Raw genomic sequence first — 6002 nt, 5'->3', positions numbered from 1 at the left:
CTCAAGCTGCAGTTACCTCCTTTTACAAGTGACATGATGCTTTACTACAGCATGATGGGCAGTAACACAGACATCAGGAAGTCCAGTTTATAAAGCACCACAGGAGGGAATCAAACAAACTGCTATTCTCTTATGACTCTAAATTTCATTACTGTTTCCATTAGCCTTCAATTTTTAACTGGCAGCACATCCATGGACACTTTACTCAAAAATGACTTTTTAGAGATCTATTATCATTGAATTGCCCACAGAGAATATGTCTGCTTTCAGATGTTGATGATTTCTCTTTATGCTTCACTTAAAACTTAGCCATGATTTGTTAGGCTCATGAATCAGGAAACCCATTTAGGGAGCAATATAGACTTGGATAATTATGCCTAATATGGAGCCATGCTGATGACAGTGACAGCTGCCCATATGGTCTGCTTACCTGGGTAACTTGAAAGCAAAAGGGCAGAATTGCAAGGCAGAGAAGAAAGTGAAACTCTTATGATTTCTGCTTACAAGAGAAAGAAAGACAAATTGTTGTTGCAAGCAATTATGCCATTTCAAAATGCAAGTGTACAACAGTTGGTGTCCTGAGATCCCCTTGTCCAGCAATTCTTTGACATACCCTTGACCTCTGTTGAGCTCACTGGACACAGCTCCTTCTTGATGTAGGAAAACAAGTGGTTAAACTTGCTTGTGGCTTAAGAAAAATCTAAGTGTCAGAGGAGGTAGCATTGTATAATGGGGAAAAAAAAATGTTGGAACAAGGAAACTAAGTCTTCAGTTTGTCTTAAGAGGTTACCACAACACATGTAGTGATCTCCAGTTTTTCTGAGTGCAGTCCTTTTGTTTATGATAATCCCCCAAACAGTGTATTGATCAGATGAGCCTTTCAAAAGTTATGGTTATATCCAATAGAAAGAAATACCATCAAGCTAGGTATGGAAATTTGCTTCTTTTGCTACACTACTGGTTGGTATGCTGGCCCCCTGTTAAAATGAGTAGGGCAATGACTTCTGCCTGCTTTATCAGTAATCCTTCTGTTATGTTAGAGTCACATCCAGTATCTTAAGACCTTGTGTGTAGCTGTAAAGGGAGTCAAGCTCTCACTGTAGATGAGTAAAACAACTCTTTATACATACTGTAATTCTCTGTATATAGGATAATGTGTATTGGCTTGAAAGGCTTCATTCTTTTATCTCAGCGCAGTTTCTGAAGGCAGATTAGCATTCATGTGAAACTGTTGAGAACATAGTCAGACCCACAGTTGCTAACAGTGCTGAGATCATGGAAACAGAGCAACCACTCTCCTCCAGAAAAGAAAACAAAAAGTTCCCCCTCATATCACCTCTTCCCACCGCTAAAGAAAAAAAAAAAAAAAGAGAGAGAGCTTAACAACATTTTTTGATTTTTTTTTTCATGATTATGAGCTGGAGGTAGGAGAATGAAAAAGAGAATCATAAAGGAATTTACAAAGGTATGCTGAATCTAGAAATCAGTAAACATGCAAACCCCGTGAAGCTAATTTTTTTTACAGTCACTTTGTAGAGCAGCAATGCACTTTGGGGTAACATAGCAATTATCAGCTACGTTTAATTATTCCTTTAACAATGGATTTCTTCCTGATATGTTAAGTTACTATATTATACAGTTCAAAAACATTATTGGCCTCATCTTGCAGGTATAAAAGATGTAGAGTCATAAAGTTAGTCTTTTTCTACTCTCTGTCATTTAACATAATGTTAACAACAAAGTTGTCTGACAAGATTATGAAGTGTGTTTACTCAAATTGATGAAACTATTACTGTAGTTTGACTTACTACATTTTAAACGTTCATATTTGTGCAAAATCATGCTAAGGAATTTATATGTTTAGTACAAGATGAATAAAAACATATACAGTGCAAGTATGCAAGCTGAGTGTGCCACTTCATACTGTTAGAGCATCTTGACATAAATCCTAATATTGATGTAGTTTTAATAGTAAAAAATGTTTCGTAAGGATATACATTGTGATGGTTTTAAAATGACATAGGCTATGTTGAAAGAAACACTTATATCAGTGTATGGTGTAGCACAACTTCTGCTGCTTTAACTGTGTTAGAGGATTGAGAATATAAGATTTATACTCTGAGATTTTGCCTTAGCAGTATTTGCTAAGAGAAATAGTGACCATCCATAATCTTCCACATTTTTAGTATTATTGTAACATTAACTCATTCTTAGTTTCCATCAGAAAAAGGAGCTAATTTAAGACACTTATTAGGGGTGAACTCCTTATAATGACTCCATGGTTTGCAGCTCAGAAGTCTGTTTAGTATCTTTATTGCTGAGATTTTGACCATCCAGGCATACATAAACAAAATTGCTGCTCCAAATCTGATTAATGAAATTAAGATTAATGACCAAGGGGGATAAGATTTCCTTATGCTGATGATCTAATGCTCTTTATGTCTAGGTTTAAGGCTGGCCTATACCTGCCCTGTCTCACTGGCTTTTTTTGCATTTGTAATGAGGGAGTCAATGTTTGAAAAACAAGCAGGATATAAAATTAACTCTTTTGCAGAAAAAGGTTTTGATTACACTTTTAGGAACATAATAACTTCTTTTGAAAGCAGAAATCTCAGAACTTTAATGATCCACTGAAAAACTATTGTTCTCTAGGCAACAGTATTTTCTTTATGAAGCCCAAGCAGTGCATAAAATTATGTTTACTCATCTTCAGAATCTGAAGTCATGTAATGAGGGGACTTGCTCACCTCTTTGATCACATCACTGTGCTATAAACACTCCATTAGTAATAGGAGTCTGAAATATTGTAAACATGGACTGTCTTCACTTTAGAAAAATGTACAGAGCAGAGATACAAAACATATCACTTTATAATTGCATGAAATTCCCCATTCTGATTGTAAATAACAAGTTCATCATATATAATAGTTTTATCTTTATATATATCTTGTTTTAAGAATATGTTCTGTTGCATGTTGTGAAAAACTTGTGGTTACTTTAGGATTTTTAATCCTAAAAGTGCGAATATGCAAATCTTTAAACTTTTTGTTGTTGTTGTAGTTGCTTTTTCATTCCAAAGGGTGAGTTTCTGTTTTCCTAAAATGAGTCTGGATTAACTTCTAAATTTTTACTCAAAATTCAGTTAGAGAAGGTCAGTGTGATTTCAGTTTTTGTAATTAGAAATCACTAGAGGCAATATTTCTCCTTTTTTTTTTTAATTTTTATTTTTTTATTTTTATGAACAAACCCAAGTATTTAACAATGAGCTGTCTTATTTGATTTCCTTTTGTTGGTCATCTGCAAGAAGTGAAATTTCATACTGATAGAAAAACATGATAGAAACATACATGATAGAAAAAAAGATTAGAGCATTACATGCAATCATTTGACATGTCAATTGTACACAGAGAAATAGAAAATTACACTTATATCGCTCTTCCAATAATTTTGTACTGTTATTCACCATTTGAATTTGAATTTGAAATACTTCCTTGAGTTATGATTGTGTTAATAATATAAAAAATAAATAACACTTTTCATACAGCTCGCATAAAGCTTTTCAAAGTTTCTGTGTATTCTAGGGTTAAATAAACTAGTGAGATTAAAATAATAAATCTTTCCTCCAATCATTCAAGAAACAATCTTTCGTAGAAGAAAGACAGAAATCTATTCTCTTGTAGCCAACACCCTCAAAAAAAAAAAAAAAAGGAAATGACCTAGAATAGACCTAGGTCTCTCAAAAATTAACAGTTTTAAAAAGCATCCCTAAATGACTTCAAAATCAGAAAAACTACCTGATGCTTATGTGTTGAAAACAATTTTTATGATGTTTTCAATGAACTGCTCTTAACAATTCTTAGAGGTTTAGACTGGATGTGGATGTTTGCAACGTAAATGAATTATTCATAACAAAGGAAAGTATCTTACAGGAAACACTTGGTTCCATGTCAACTACCCTGCACATGTGGCTGGAATTAGTCTTTGCATTTCTTGGAAGAACTGGCATGCTGCTTGTCTTCTGGCTAAAGGAAAGCTTCTAGTTAAATGATGGACAAAATAGTGTCTTTCTTATAGAGACTATATTACAACCAGACCGATAAAACTAAGTAGATGAGTTAACTCAGAGGAGGAAATCAGGCCCTGTTAAGCTATTAATCACAGTATCATTCCTAAAATGATTAAACGCAGAGCCAAACCAAGTGTTTACACTGTTAGATGTTACACTGTGTTAGATGGTCTTTAGAGAACCAACGTACTTTGCAAAAGGTTTACTTCAGCTGTGATTGACAAATAGCCCTCTTCGGGAGAGCAATACAAAGTGGCATTTAAGGCCAGATGGAAACATTAAATAACTGCTTAAGGGCTAGAGATGATGATGAAATGTTTGCTACTGGAGAAGTAGGTAATTACTGTTAGGACTCTTCCAAATAATTTTGCCAATTGAAAATATTTACCATGTTTGTTATCTGTAAAAATCAAGACTGATAATGACATTTTCAGCCAATCCACAAAAGACGGTCAGACAGGCAGGGTCATCTTTGTCTTATGATGCTCTCTATAGGTACCTTAAAGGAGGCTGTAGCAAGGTGGGGGTTGGTCTATTCTCCCATGTGCCTGGTGACAGGATGAGTGGGAATGGGCTAAAGTTGCACCAGGGGAGATTTAGGTTGGTTATTAGGAAGAACTTCTTTACTGAAAGGGTTGTTAGGCATTGGAGTAGGCTGCCCAGGGAGGTGGTTGAGTCACCATCCCTGGAGGTCTTTAAGAGACGTTTAGATGTTGAACTTAGTGATATGGTTTAGTGGAGGACTTGTTAGTGTTAGGTCAGAGGTTGGACTTGGTGATCTTGGAGGTCTCTTCCAACCTAGATGATTCTGTGATTCTGTGATTCTGTGATATGAACAAAGGGCTGATAATTTTTTTATTATTATTTTTTATTTTTTAAGGAGTATTTTACTGCTTTCATTTTCACTTTAGGAAAATGTCAAATCTAATTGCCACTGATTCAGTTAGAGGATCATTTGGCATTCCCTGGGATGTCTAATGAAAGGATTGAGGAGACATCTGCAAAGACCTCTGCATTTGAAATCTTAATGAAACTAGATTTAAAGACAGCAGAAATCTTCACCTTTGAGTTAAATTTTACACTGTTTGAGAACACAGTGATTGAATTACTGTCTGCATTCCCAAACATGAACTCTTTCAGCCTTACTTAAAAATGACTGTATTTTCTCTACTAAACGTTTACTGACCTTTAAGACAAACCTTTCTAAGTAAAAAATAATAATAATTAAAAAAATCCTATTTCATGCTTTTTCATCAGATAAAATTCTGAGACAAAATTACTTAAAATCAAGCAACGTTAAATATCCTTTACTTAAGTTTTTGCATTATATTTTTTGTTGTACTTCTAAATAGCTCACACATGAGGGGAAACAGATAACATTAATATTTGAAAAAGAATGTAGTCAGGTGTTGTGATTAACTAATTGAAATATGTCCACAGAATAGATGAGTAGCAAGGTTAGTGACTTCTGTTAAAAATGAGTGATATGATTTGGGAAGTATAGGGTATCTATTTTCTGCCTGGTGCTTAGGAATATATATACAGAGCTTCCTTCACAACAAATAAAGACGCTTGTCTATCTAAAATCCTACACATGCTTCTGAAAATTTATCATATAATGTTGTCAGTAATAGCTTTGATGGCTTCTGATGCAAGAATAAGATTTATTGTATTTCTGCAGCTGTGACCAGCTAGATTTTCTTTCTGCTGCAAGTCAGGTAGTAGTCATTGGTAAAGCTAAATGATCTGTTTGCAATACAAGTGTACATTGTTTGCACTTTTATTTATTTTATTTTATTTATTTTATGCAAATAAAGACTTGATTTTTGCATAAGTTTATATGAAATTATATTTTGAATGTTGTATCCCTGACCACTTCATCTTCTGTGATATTTCCAAATTAAATTTTCTGATCAAGTCTCAAAACAAGATTGTC

General features: G+C 34.2%; 1 protein-coding gene across 2 annotated transcripts in view; it reads right to left on the bottom strand.

Moving 5' to 3' along the window:
- The window catches only part of ELAVL2 (ELAV like RNA binding protein 2), a 330906-nt gene that overhangs the window by 196460 nt on the left and 128444 nt on the right, over positions 1 to 6002 (bottom strand). The window lies entirely within an intron of this gene.

This window comes from Anser brachyrhynchus (genome assembly GCF_964034855.1).
Source record: "Anser brachyrhynchus genome assembly, chromosome: Z".
NCBI classification, from domain to species: Eukaryota; Metazoa; Chordata; class Aves; order Anseriformes; family Anatidae; genus Anser; species Anser brachyrhynchus.
This window is presented reverse-complemented; position numbering and strand designations above follow the sequence as displayed.